This window comes from Camelus dromedarius, chromosome X, assembly GCF_036321535.1.
Source record: "Camelus dromedarius isolate mCamDro1 chromosome X, mCamDro1.pat, whole genome shotgun sequence".
Lineage (NCBI taxonomy): Eukaryota > Metazoa > Chordata > Mammalia > Artiodactyla > Camelidae > Camelus > Camelus dromedarius.
The window spans coordinates 39,275,518-39,290,642 of record NC_087472.1 but is presented as its reverse complement, the minus strand read 5'-3'; positions in this window follow the sequence as shown (position 1 = coordinate 39,290,642).

Here is a 15,125-nt window from a genome sequence, read left to right as displayed (position 1 = left end):
ATAACTATTTCACTGTTTTCTGGCTTCCATTGCTACTGTTGAGAAGTCAGCTGACAATCTAATTGTCCTTTTGCAGCTAATCTTTCTTTTCTTCTTGGCTGCTTTATCTTTTTTGTCTTTAGTGTTCTGAATTTTCACTATAGAATGTCAAATCATGGATTTCTGTTTATTTACCCTTCTTGAATCCGTTAGTCTTCTATAAACTTTGAAACTGATGATTCATGTCTCTATCAGTTCTGAGAAACTATCTGTTATCTTCCTAAGATTACCTTTTCCCAATTTCTCTGTTATCTTCATCAGCTTCTCAAGTTAGATTTATGTTGGACCTTCTCTGTCTTCCATGTCCCTTAATCTCTCTTTCATAATTTCCATCACTTTGTCTCTCTACTGCATTCTCTCATAATGTTCATACCTATCTTGTAGCTTTTTTTTTCTTTCTGTGCTGAATTGTTTACTGAATTTCTAATTTCATGTATATACATACATATGTGTTTATTTCTGGAGTTCTACTTTGTTCTTCAAATTTTCCTGGTCATTTTTTATACTCACTTATTATTTTGTTATACTTTAATACCTTCTTTTATTTCTTTTAAAATAGTAAGTGTGTGCATTACTTATTCTACATATGTTACTTTCAATAGATGTATGAAGCTGCATAGAGTGGTTCATTTTAACCTAAATTCTATGTTCCCAGATATTAGAAGACAAATGCCTGCTCCAGTGTTTCCTTTCCTCTCCAAATTTATATTTTCTCATTGTTTCTAATTTCCATAGATCTATTTTCCTTTCTTATTAGTCCATCCATGTACTCACAAAAGAATTTTATATATTTCTTCTGAGAAATCAAGACATTCTACACCAGGAGTGTTCCCTGTCCATGCAATGTGCCATATTGGAATTGGAAGACTTACTATAACATTTAATACTGAAAACTTCCTATACTCCAGGGTTAAACCCAAATTGGTCAGGATATATTTTTAAATATATTAATGGAGCTGGATCATAAATAGTTTATTAAGATTTTTGCATCAATTTTCATTAATTAGAAATTATTATTACTATTACTTTCTTCTTCATACTCTTTTTGGTTTTTATCTCTAGGTTATAAATAGATTCATAAATGAATTTCAAAGTGTTCTTCTCTTTTATATTCTTCAGAACTATGTATACAAGATAGGAATTATACATTCTTTGAAAATTTGATGGACCTTGAGAGTTTGGTTTGGAGAGTTTCTGATGATTCCTTCATAGGTTCATTTAGTTCTTATATTTTCCTGATTAGTTTCAAATATATATACATGCACATGTAAATAATTTTATGCATTTTACATTCCATGTATATTTTCAAATGTATTGGTAAATACTTATCACAGTATCTTATTATTTTTAAAGGTGTAATTTATCTATACCTGGGTTTTATTTATTTTTACATTGTTCTTTAGTGACCACTTTTTTGTGTTGGATACTTAAAAAACTTTGTCATTTTATTAGTACTTTCAAACAATTAGAGTTTTGCTTTATTGATCTCTATCGTTTCCTTATTTTTTAAATTTACTAATCACTTTATGAATGTCTGTTCTTTCTATCACTTTTTTTTCTTTTACTTTACCTTGATGCTAATTTTCTAAATTCTCACATTGAGAGATTAACTCTTTCATCTTAAAACTTACTTTCTGTTTGTTTGTTTGTTTTTGTTTTTGTTTTTTAGATTCCACATATGAGCGATCTCATATGGTATTTTTCTTTCTCTTTCTGGCTTACTTCACTTAGAATGACATTCTCCAGGAGCATCCATGTTGCTGCAAATGGCATTATGTTGTCGGTTTTCATGGCTGAGTAGTATTCCATTGTATAAATATACCACATCTTCTTTATCCAGTCACCTGTTGATGGACATTTAGGCTGTTTCCATGTTTTGGCTATTGTAAATAGTGCTGCTATGAACATTGAGGTGCAGGTGTCATCCTGAAGTAGATTTCCTTCTGGATACAAGCCCAGGACAAACAAACAAACAAAAACAAAGCGTAAATACAGGACAGAAATAGACTCACAGACAGAGAATACAGACTTGTGGTTACCAGAGGGGTGGAGGGTGGGAAGGGATAGACTGGGATTTCAAAATTGTAGAATAGATAAACAAGATTACACTGTATAGCACAGGGAAATATACACAAAATGTTATGATAACTCACAGAGAAAAAAAATGTGACAATGAGTGTGTATATGTCCATGAATGACTGAAAAATTGTGCTGAACACTTGAATTTGACACAACATTGTAAAATGATTATAAATCAATAAAAAAATGTTAAAGAAAACCTTACTTTCTTTTACATGCATTTAAGGCTTCTGAATCTTTTTGTGATTAATCACAAATTTTCAGCATTCATACTTTACCTAAAAAAATTAAAGATAAGCCATAACTTTAAGTTCCCCCCAAATAATATACATCTCATAGAACTAACTCTGATATGCATCCTTGTATCTTTCACCTATCCTAGCTTATCTCTCCTGGAGCTATTAGTTATAGTATAGTTTCCCAATCTTCCCCTCATGTCCCTAAAACCTCTATCATATTTTCAATAATTTCATAACTCTATGACACATTCTGGGTAGTTTCCCATTATCTACCTTTTGGTTCAATAATTCTCTGTTTAGTTTTGTCTAATCTGCTATTTAGCCTGTCCTCAAATTTCATAGTTAAAAGTGCTATGTAACATTTTTTTCAAATCTGACTGTTCTGTTTTTATGATATTTTCCTCTGCAATTTCTATTATTTAAAATTTGTCTAATTGTTAAAAATATACTAGTGTAGTTTATTTCAGATTGGCCTATATCTTATATTCTTGTGTTTATCCTATTTGTTTTGACTGTTGACTCTCCTGAAGATGTATCATTGTTGCATATGTTTTGTAATTTTTAATTTGTTTTAAGTTCATCTTCAGCAGGGATATTTTTCTTGTAGAAATCTCATAGGCATTGAGTGTTATTTCTTCCACATGACCTAGTGGTATCGTTGGTCTCGGATTTATCTCTATGTTGTTGCTGTTGTTTTAAAATGTTGGTGATTCCTTAACCTCATGAAAAGTGTAAATTCAGTCTTTATCCCTGTGTGCAGTTCATTTTGTGATTACAGCTTTTCAGAGCATAGTACATTTTCCCATCCAGAATATTAGGTAAAGCAAGTATTTTTGCACTCTCTCTGGGCCAGTAGGAAGAATTTTGCTAAGTCCCTCTTTCACTGAGAGTGAAGGCTTTCAAGATTTATAGTTTTGTGCTATTGTATCAGATCCAACCTCTCACCTCACAAAGAGTTAAAGGCTTAATTTTCTGTCCATACATGATATAAAACCCAAGACCTTAATGTTAGAGCCTTTGAGTTTGATTGCTCAGATGAATGCCTATCCCCATTCCACTATAGCAAGTTCATGAGATCACCATTCTGGTTTTAACTTTCTCTTTGCTTCTAGCACCTGATGATTTTTCTTAACTCCTTTTGCCCTCAGCTATATATTTTAGTAGATTTTTTAATTCTTTTGCTCTATTGAGACTATCTAAATATTTTACCTGATAAAGTTTCCTATTAGTTGAGACTACTATGCTAAAATCATAAGTCAAAACTAGAGGTTTAAAAACAAAGATTTTATCACCAATAAATACATTAAAAAGTGTTCAGATTTATCAATCATCAGGGAAATGCAAGTCAATACCATAATGAAATACCATTTTATGCCACCTAACTAGCTAAAATGAAAAAGATAGAAAATATCAAATGTTGTCAAGGATGTGAATAACTGATTTCTTGATTTATTACTGCAAGTAAGACAAAATATTGGTACAATCAAGTATTTTCAAAAACTTTTAAACAATATCTATTAACATGGTTATATGCCTACGCTGTGACTCAGCAATTCCACTCCGATATATACATCCAACAGAAGTGCATCCTTATATTCATCAAAAGGCATGTACCAGTATTTATTTATCCATTTTACTGTTAATGGACATATGTGTAAGTTCCAGTTTCAGGCTATTATGAGTTATCTGCTATGGATAAATGATGGGAATCACTTAATCTAAAACTTTCATTTTAAAGTTGTAGAAATTCAAGCCTGTAGAAGTTAGTTGATTTACACAAGACTGTTAGCAACAGCTGTGGAAATAAAAGCCAGGTTCCTTGACTGCTAATTTGGTACCATTTCAAATAAATATCTTTTAAAATTGCCTAAAACTTCAAAAACTCTGTAGAAACATTGTGAATATAATGTTTTTAAAAAGCTCCTTTTTGAGTTGTTAAATGATATTTTTACTATCAAACGCCAACAAAATTTACTTCTTGTTGTGGTTTGAGAGGGTCCTAAATGTAACAGCCATGTTCTCCCTGCCCAAATTTTAAACTCAACTAAGAGACAGGCAAGGAGTCAAAAAGAGGGAAATCAAAATAATAGTACCTATTACTGATTAAGCTGATATTGCAGACTGTGGCTTATATAGATTTGCTTATTCTGCAGGAGTAGGCCTCTTTATATTTAGGGCATGGTAGTAGGACAGAAAGCTTGCTCTTTGCAAGCAGATTTGATTCACAAGGAAGTAAACACAGGATGAGATTCTGGAATTCTCTAAATGGGATGAATTTAGGTCCTTCATGGCCTCAGAATTTGTATTGCCAACTCTATAATGTACTCCCTTTTATTAAGAATGCAAATTCACCATAGTTGAGACTTTATAGTAACTGAGGGAAGAGAGCAATGACCGAGAAAAATAATTTTGGTGTAAATTTTCCCAGGATGCCAGCAAGTCAGAATGCCAGGATGCCAGTTTATCAGAATCTATGACCAGTGAAGCTCAAAACAATGAGGAGAAATTTCCCAGAGAGATAAGTTTGGAACTATGCATTGACTTTATCTGGGGGAGAATATTCATCTCAGTATATTTTTTTATTCTCTGAATGTCATTCAGGTTATTTGTGACCTCTGAGAAAGTTTATACATTTGAAATGGTGATAACCTCAGTTACCAAATCTTATTTTAAGTATTTATTCCCTTTTGTAGATTTCAGACTTCTTTATTTCCATTTTTGCTGTGGTCCCACGCCTCTGGTACCCCAATGCTACACTGAGGTGGTCTTAGCCTAGTGACATAGCTTTCACTATCTCCTCAGAACCAGCATTTTTAGTCCTATGGCACAGTAGCTTCTCCCACTGTCTCCTGTTAAGGAAGTTCCTAGTCTTGTGAAATATTTATCTTAAAGAAAGATTCATGCTTATCTCAATATTTATTTCTGTTGAAGTATCACCCTCTGCAGATTTCTAAAAGTGCAGCTGATGTTGACACTTCTGAAGTTTATCCCCTAAGGGACCTAGTATTGACTAATAGCTCTCTCACACACTCCTTAAGTCAGTGCCTTTTCTCTGTCTTTGAATCTTCCAAGATACAAGTAGCATTTATATCTGCTATTTCCTTTTTTTTTCACCTCAGGGATGGAAAATGCTTCTGTTTTATTCTCCTCTGTTGTTTCTTTATGCCTTTCAGGAAGACTCAGTTTAACCTGCTTCTTAAGTTGGTGCCTTTTCATCTCTGATATATGTAGGGTTGGTACTCTTTAATGGATTTAGATGCTTTCTTTCCTTTTATTTTCTATTTGATTTCTAAGACATTTGTTTTGCTAACATATTCCTCTAGATTTCATCTTGTGGGGTCTCACGTAGTGAGAGATATGAAATCAATAAAAGTTAGCCCTGTCAAAAGCATCCACTCTTCAAACAAATCATGTTCACCTTCACCTTCTAGAGTTGGATAATAGTACTCAAGAGGTATTCTCCCATTAGACCAATGTCTAACCCAGGTCTGAACTTGATCTATCATTGTCCTGTCTCACTCCCCTTTAACATGTCTCATTTTTGATGTACATTTCTTTTGAGTCCTAATTCATTAAATTTCTCAGACTTGTTCCCTTAGGGAACAGGTTATAACTAAATTCCTACCTGAAATAAATGTGCTGGCTTGAAACTCACATGATAATTCCTTTATATTATTTTATGCTTTTCTTTCTACTTTTCCCCTATCAAATCTGTCCAGATTTTCTGTAATCATTTAGTATAGCTGTCATTAATTATAAAATGTGTTCTCCAATTGTTCTTTTTCTTCTGGATTCTTTATCTGCAATCTTCCAATAAACTCCTGGATCCTGACCCTTCCAAGAAATCATATCTGATTGTTGTCTGAGAGCTTTCATCTCTTTCTCTGTTAGATTTTGTTGGGCTCTAGTTGCTACTTCTGATCTAGTTAAACTTGGATATTTCCCACTTTAATAATATCCTTTTCAGAGAAGTTAGATATGGAACAATTTTATATCATTCTGTTCTGGCCTTTGATATATCATTTTTTCCTTCACAAAAATAGAGCCTTCTATGCCTAAGAGATTTACCTTAGTAAACCTCTTATATTCATTCTTCTATTGATCTTATTCTGATATTAAAATTAAAACATACTTTTAAAATCACTCTAGATCCTTCTTGATTTCATAAACACCTCTGACTCCTATAGACAAAAATCCAGGAATAGCCTTTTTAAATTGCCTTCCTACATTTGTGTTTTCAATCATTTTATTAACATATTTCTCTACCTCAACCTAAGATGACATATACTCTTTATAATCTATTTACTGGTTTTCTAATAAAATCTACTACCATTATATAGGTGGTATAAGCCACAATTTGGGCCTCTGTAATCTAAAGTCATAATCAATATTTAAGAAATTAATAAATCTAGATTCATCTCAAGATCATTTGTTGAGAAAATGACAATTCACTCTATGGACCAACCACATGAATTCAAGATCACCACTACTATAATTTTCTTCCTAGCTCTATTATAATTTTCTTCCTACAGAAAATAATTTATAGGAGCTAATGTTGTACTCTAGTCTCAAACTAATGAGTTTAGGAGTAACACTTTAAAGTATTAACAAGACACACTAGTACTCTGAAGCACACATATATTTAATGCACTTTACATATGTAGATGAAAAAACATCAAAACAGAATCCAATAATCTTTCTCTAAAAGGCTGATATCTGGAAAGACTGTTTTTGTTAGTTGAATCTTGATTCAGCTTCTTTTGCCTACTAAGGCTTCTGCTGAGGACCACATGAGGCCCCAAACATATGCTTCAGCCAGTGTTTATATACTTCAAACTCAAACACACACAACCTGAATTGCAAAGACCCCATCATTTGACCAAGACCATCTGGGGTATACCAAATCAGTCTAAGTCTCCCTTGGTCTACTTCTTTGCTGAGGCCTGTGGCTGGCCTCATTTTGCTGCCAACCCTACACTTTGCTGAGTTGCTCAATTTTCCTAAAGATGTAAAGACTCAATCAATTTTCACTCAATGCAGTCCTTTATATTAAAAAAATATAACTTGCTTCTGGATAAAGCTACTTAAACTGTGGTGACCCACTATATTAGCTACATATTATTGCATAACAAATTACCTCAAAATGAGTGACATATAATAGACACATTTATTATCTCACAGTTTGGGCATGGATTAACTGGATCTTCTGTTTCATGGTCTCCCACTAGGATGCAATCAGGGTGTTAGCTGAAGCTGTGGTCCTATCTAAAGGCTCAAATGGGGAAGGACCCACATCCAAGTTCATTCACATGGTTGTTGGCATTTTAGTTCTTTGTCAGCTGTTGTAATGGGGGCTTAAGTTCCTCATTGGTTGTTAGATGGAGGCTGTCCTCAGTTTTCTTGTCATGTGAACCTCTCCAATAGGGCATCAAAGCAATTCACCAAAGCAAGCAAGACAAAGAGCAGTAAAGAATGCTAATAAGGTGGAAGTCACATGCTTTTGCAACCTAATCATGGAAATGATATCCTATCACTTTACCATATTCTACTTGTTAGAAGCAAGTTGCTAGGTCCAGCTCAAACTCAAGGGGAGAGGATGTACACAAAGATGTGACTACTAGGAGGTGGAGATCATTGAGGACCAACTTTGAAAGTTGTCTATCATACTCACCAAGGTAAAAATCCCACTTGGCTGGCATCTCGGTCTTAAAGTGGCTTACACAGGTTACATCATTTAAAAGCTAAATGCACAAGGACACAAATCAGTCATATGGCTCAATAAAACCCTGTACAAACTGGCAAAGTAAAATGTCCAGTACACACACTTAAGTACAAAGCCAAAGCTATGTACCCTTGTTCCAAAAGAGCCTCTAAACATGTTATTTTGATCTCTAATTCTGTACTCAAACATTTTTCAAGGGTACCAATCTAACATGCCAACATAGAGGGGTAAGCAAGAACTATTCCCCATTCCTCTGCCCAAGTTCTGAATATGCTAGAAGAGAAATGGTTATAAAACAGATGGCATTCAAAACATCACTTTTATTACTGTCAGAGCTGATACTGGAAATAGTGTCTTATATCTATGGTCAAGATGACTGCTTTTTATTGAAGCCCTGAATTAGCAGGCTTATCTACCTAATCTTAATGCTACAAAACTATCATACAACTGCCCATTCTTTGCTGCTAGACCACCATATATTCCCTTCACAGAAGCAGCCCTTCTTTGCAATTTATGGAGAATCAGAGTAGAAAACCTGATTTCTGAAGGCATGCTGTCTCCTAAGGAAAGAATGGAGAAAAAGATAGGAATGTGTAGGCTCTGTTTATTCAAGCTCAACAATAAGATTAAGTTACTCTTTCTCCCCTGAAAAGGAGTGAGGGCACAAATAAGTGGAGTTTTCTCCACTAGGAAGGAAACACTAAGTAAAAGAAAGTTTCCCCACCTAACAACAGTGAATGAAAGAAAGAATTAGTTTACAATTTAGGCTGAACTTTCCTCCCAATCTGTACCACCCATTTACATTTTATAACTGAAGATAGTTAATAAGAAATTATCTTCATCAAAGAAACACTGTGTTAAATAGTCACTGAGACATTGAACAGATTGAAAGTCAAGAAACACATGCTGTATTCCTGCAACTTCTACTTGACCATGCATTAGTTAACTTTTAGTTTTAAGGTTTCAATTTCATCAATATAAGGGTAAGGATAGACTTTATAGTGATACAATAATACACACTAGCTGAGTGATTCTTAATGGGGAGGAGAAAGCACAACTTCCTAGGTAGGGAAATGACTTGTCTTTCCCATAATATAATAGATTGAGTAGCATAAAAATCCCTCCCTGTGGAATAGCTTTGCAGTCTGTTACAAAAGATAAAAGTTAAAGGTTTCTCCTCACAATAAAAACTCCAGGGCCAGATATCTTCATGGACAAGTTCTACCAAACGTTAAAGAAGCAAATAATCATAATATTAGGTAAGAAATTACAAAGTGGAAAAAGAGGGAATATTCCACAAGAAATTTTATAGTCTAGAAGAATCTGCATAATCAAAGAAAAGGCAGTACAAAAAGCCCATTTAACTCATTAACATAAATGGAAAAATCTTAGAATATTAGCAAAACAAAACCAGCAATATAATAAAAGATGGTATATTATGACTATGTTAGATTATTTTCACAGAATGCAATGTTGGTTTAATACTAGAAAAATCTATGAATTTAATACTAGAAGATATCAAAACGTATTAATACTTTCTATTATATCATAACATTAAAAGAGAGAATAACATGAATATGTCAATAAATGAAGAAAAAACTGATAAAATTCAACAACTGCTCATAAGAAAATATTTGCAAGGTAGGAATAGAAGGTAATATCTAACTGATAAAAATATCTGTAACAAGCAAACTTAGAACAAACTTAATGGTGAAACATTATTCCCTTTATAATCAGGATCAAAACAGAAGTTCTAATTAATCAACAATTCTACTCAGCATTTTACTGCAAGTCCTAGACAGTGCACAAACATTAAACAAAGAAAAAAACCATTAAAGTGTATAAATAAGAAAGGAAAAAACCAAATTCTCATTATTTGCTTATTTTTGATCACTTACATAAAAAATAGTAAAACATACAAATTATAAAATTAATAAAATAATAATTATACATAAATCAATATGAATAATTATATTCATATGCACTATCAACAAGTAGAAAATGTTATCTTTAAAGCTATCATAGTAATAATAAAATTAAACAGCAATAATAATGTTTAGAAATAAATGTAATAAAATTACATTGCAAAAATTATGTGGAAATTGTTACTTATTCAAAGTTATTTAAAATATTAATTAATGGGGACATATATTCAAACACAGGAAAACCTGATATAATAAAGATATAAATTCTTTTCTAAATTCCAAAATTGATAAAAAGCTTCCATGTGGTTTATTCATGAAACTTCATAATGATTGTATAATTTATGTGGAAGCACATAGGACCCAGGACAGTGAAGTTAATTTTAAAGAAGAAATAAATTATCATATATCATTATAAATCTACCATAGTTTAGAGGGTGCAGTTATAGTCCAATAAATAATTGGAAAGGGTAAAGTGTTTAAAAATATATGCATGCACACACATACAAAAGCTTTATACAACAAATCTGGCATTACAGATTACTGAAATAAGCATTTTTCAAAATTGAAACAACTCAATCACATGAAATAAATTTTGACAATAATAAATTTTAAAAATATGTAAAAGGTTACCATTGGAGAAAATTGAGTAAAGTGTACATGAAATCTCTCTGTATTACTTCTTAAAACTACAAGTGAATCTGCCATTACCTCAACAAAATTTTTATTAAAAATAGAAGATAAAATACTAAGGTTCATCACACAAAATATGTGTAAGTGATATTGAATAAAAATATATATGTGTGTCTCTCTTTGAATAAATGTCGATTAATGCTGGATCACAATACAAAATGCACTACTCACTATGGGACCTGGTCAAAAAATAAGTCACTGAATTTTAAATAAGTTTTCTGGGACAAGTGATCATTTATACTGGAAATATAAACAAAAAATATGTATGTCACATTATATACAAAATTAATCCCAGACACATTAAGAACTTAAATATAAGGCAAAACTGCTGAATTTTTAGAAAGAAATATAGAATTTTAAAACAACCAAAAAAAAAAAAAGCACAAAAACTGTAAAAGAAATGATTGATACTTTCAATTAAAAATAAGACTTTCATTCACCAAAATATAACAAAAATAGAAGGGAAAAGAGAGCCACAAAATGAAAGAATTTATTTATAAATCATATGACTAGTAATTATTAGAATCATATATATCATATATTAGAATCATATATAATTTATATGTAATGATAATTTATATGTACTTATATATTATATATTATTATATATTTATATGTATTATTATAGTAATCCTGCAAATCAATAAAAATAAGAATAAGGCAAACAACAAAACAAAATTAGGAAACAAGCATGAACAGATTTTTCAGAGAAGAAACAACAGGAACACTGATGAATCTTATAAGATTAAGTTTAGCAAAAGAAGCTAAACAGAAGTTAATATAAACGAAACATTTCCATTTATGCCAAGTTCAAAGACAGACAAACTACCTAACATGTTGTTTAGGAACACATGTAAATGTGGCAAAACTTTATACAAAAGAAGGAAACTATAAACATAAAATTCAGGATACTGATGTCCTTGAATTTGAAAGAGAGAGATGTAATTAAGCATGAATACATAGGAGTTTTCAAAACTTTTTGATTTTCTTTTTTCTGAGTTAGTGATTTTTACTAATTAATATTTTTTAAACTGTACATATATGGATATTATGATATGTAATCATATATTTTATTAAAGTATTAAAGTTTTGAAATAAAATGAAACATGATAGGAATGCATAGATTAGAAAGCTCCCCTCACCCATCCCCAAGTAATTAATCATTAGACTAGATAAAAATTCCATTTAAAAAAAAATACCCCACACCCCACACCTGCCCCGCCCTACAACTTTGAGCCAGCTATCATCCCCATTCCCTACTGGCCCATGAGGTCAAAGGCAGTGTCTCCACTGTAACGTGACTTGGAGTGGGTACAGCCAAAATTTTCATTTTTTAATTAATAGTGGATGTAGTCTCACATAATGTGTGTGAAAAGGCTAAAAGTAAAGCTCTGTGCTGCTAGTACCGGGGAGCTCTTAAATAGTTTACAGAACAAGTAAGAAAGTGCCCATGACCCTGTGAAGTGCAGGAGATGTTAGGTCAGGCTCATTCTGAAACTGCTCTCTCCGTTAAAAGTCAGAGTAGGGTAAAATTCTTCCCATATCTACAGGGCCACTGAGATACACATAAAACAGAAAACAAGATATGTAGCATTAAAGATAGTGACCATATCAGACAGCCATAAAATCACAGCAAAGAAGCAAAAAAACTATTGCTCTGCTGTTATGCAGCTAAATCTGAAAGTTTAGTGTGCCTTGAAGGAAAGCAACTTCTTTAGAAGCAGAATTAATGAACACACATCATTTAAGAAGAGCACTTATTCAATTAAAGACAGGACAAAATTCTCTGTGATTCACAGTAGTTATAAGGAAGAGGCCACGCTGAGAAACATGGAAAGAAACACAACTGAGAACTGAAGTAAAATATTCAAGGCTTACGAAATAAAACATCTAAGATCAGTCCAGGGAATAAACATTTTTTTTGGCCTCACATGGCTAAGAATTGCTTTAATCCCTAATGAGGAGATATTGTTAATTCATACCAAAAGAAAATTTTCTAACATTTGTTTAGAGTTTCAGATATATGTGATGGTGTATGCATGTGAACATTCATGATTAATTCAGTAAATTATATAATGTTATAATGCTATATTGTGTATTTATTAATTTTCAAGTTATTTCTTCACTTTCATTATAAAGTATTAGGTTAAAAATCATTCTTGGTAGATTGGTGGATAGAATAGACAAACATGCCAGTTATTATCTTACCATGTTCTTAGAGCGCCAAGAATTCCTGGAAATGATAGCCTTTTTGTTTTGTTTTGTTTTGTTTTGTTTTAACATTTTTTATTGATTTATAATCATTTTACAATGTTGTGTCAAATTCCAGTGTTCAGCACAATTTTTCAGTTATTCATGGACATATACACACTCATTGTCACATTTTTTTCTCTGTCAGTTATCATAACATTTTGTGTATATTTCCCTGTGCTATACAGTGTAGTCTATTCTACAATTTTGAAATCCCAGTCTATCCCTTCCCACCCTCCACCCCCCTGGTAACCACAAGTCTGTATTCTCTGTCTGTGAGTCTATTTCTGTCCTTTATTTACGCTTTGTTTTTGTTTGTTTGTTTTTGTTTTTGTTTTTTAGATTCCACATATGAGCGATCTCATATGGTATTTTTCTTTCTCTTTCTGGCTTACTTCACTTAGAATGACATTCTCCAGGAGCATCCATGTTGCTGCAAATGGCATTATGTTGTCGGTTTTTATGGCTGAGTAGTATTCCATTGTATAAATATACCACTTCTTCTTTATCCAGTCACCTGTTGATGGACATTTAGGCTGTTTCCATGTTTTGGCTATTGTAAATAGTGCTGCTATGAACATTGGGGTGCAGGTGTCATCCTGAAGTAGGGTTCCTTCTGGATACAAGCCCAGGAGTGGGATTCCTGGGTCATATGGTAAGTCTATTCCTAGTCTTTTGAGGAATCTCCACACTGTTTTCCATAGTGGCTGCACCAAACTGCATTCCCACCAGCAGTGTAGGAGGGTTCCCCTTTCTCCACAGCCTCTCCAGCATTTGTCATTTGTGGATTTTTGAATGACGGCCATTCTGACTGGTGTGAGGTGATAACCTCATTGTAGTTTTGATTTGCATTTCTCTGATAATTAGTGATATGGAGCATTTTTTCATGTGCTTTTTGATCATTTGTATGTCTTCCTTGGAGAATTGCTTGTTTAGGTCTTCTGCCCATTTTTGGATTGGGTTGTTTATTTTTTTCTTATTGAGTCGTATGAGCTGCTTATATATTCTGGAGATCAAGCCTTTGTCGGTTTCACTTGCAAAAATTTTCTCCCATTCCGTAGGTTTTCTTCTTGTTTTATTTCTGGTTTCCTTTGCTGTGCAGAAGCTTGTAAGTTTCATTAGGTCCCATTTGTTTATTCTTGCTTTTATTTCTTCTAGGAGAAAATTTTTGAAATGTATGTCAGATAATGTTTTGCCTATGTTTTCCTCTAGGAGGTTTATTGTATCTTGTCTTATGTTTAAGTCTTTAATCCATTTTGAGTTGATTTTTGTATCTGGTGTAAGGGAGTGTTCTAGCTTCATTGTTTTACATGCTGCTGTCCAGTTTTCCCAACACCATTTGCTGAAGAGACTGTCTTTATTCCATTGTATATTCTTGCCTCCTTTGTCAAAGATGAGTTGACCAAAAGTTTGTGGGTTCATTTCTGGGCTCTCTATTCTGTTCCATTGGTCTATATGTCTGTTTTGGTACCAATACCATGCTGTCTTGATGACTGTAGCTCTATAGTATTGTCTGAAGTCTGGGAGAGTTATTCCTCCAGCCTCTTTCTTTCTCTTCAGTAATGCTTTGGCAATTCTAGGTCTTTGATGGTTCCATATGAATTTTATTATGATTTTTTTCTAGTTCTGTGAAATATGTCCTGGGTAATTGGATAGGGATTGCATTAAATCTGTAGATTGCCTTGGGCAGTGTGACCATTTTAACAATATTGATTCTTCCAATGCAAGAGCATGGGATATCTTTCCACTTTTTAAAGTCTTCTTTAATTTCCTTCATCAATGGTTTATAGTTTTCTGTGTATAATTCTTTCACCTCCTTTCTTCTGTTGATTTATCGTTAGTGTAAAGAAATGCAACTGATTTTTGAACGTTAATTTTGTAACCTGCTACCTTGCTGAATTCTTCAATCAGCTCTACTAGCTTTTGTGTGGACCTTTTAGGGTTTTCTATATATAGTAACATGTCATCAGCATATAATGACACTTTTACCTCTTCTTTTCCAATTTGGATCCCTTTGATTTCTTTCTCTTGCCTGACTGCTGTGGCTAGGACTTCCAGGACTATGTTGAATAGGAGTGGTGATAGTGGGCATCCTTGTCCCAGATTTTAGTGGGAAGCTTTTGAGTTTTTCACCGTTGAGTACTATGCTGGCTGTAGGTTTGTCATATATAGCTTTTATGA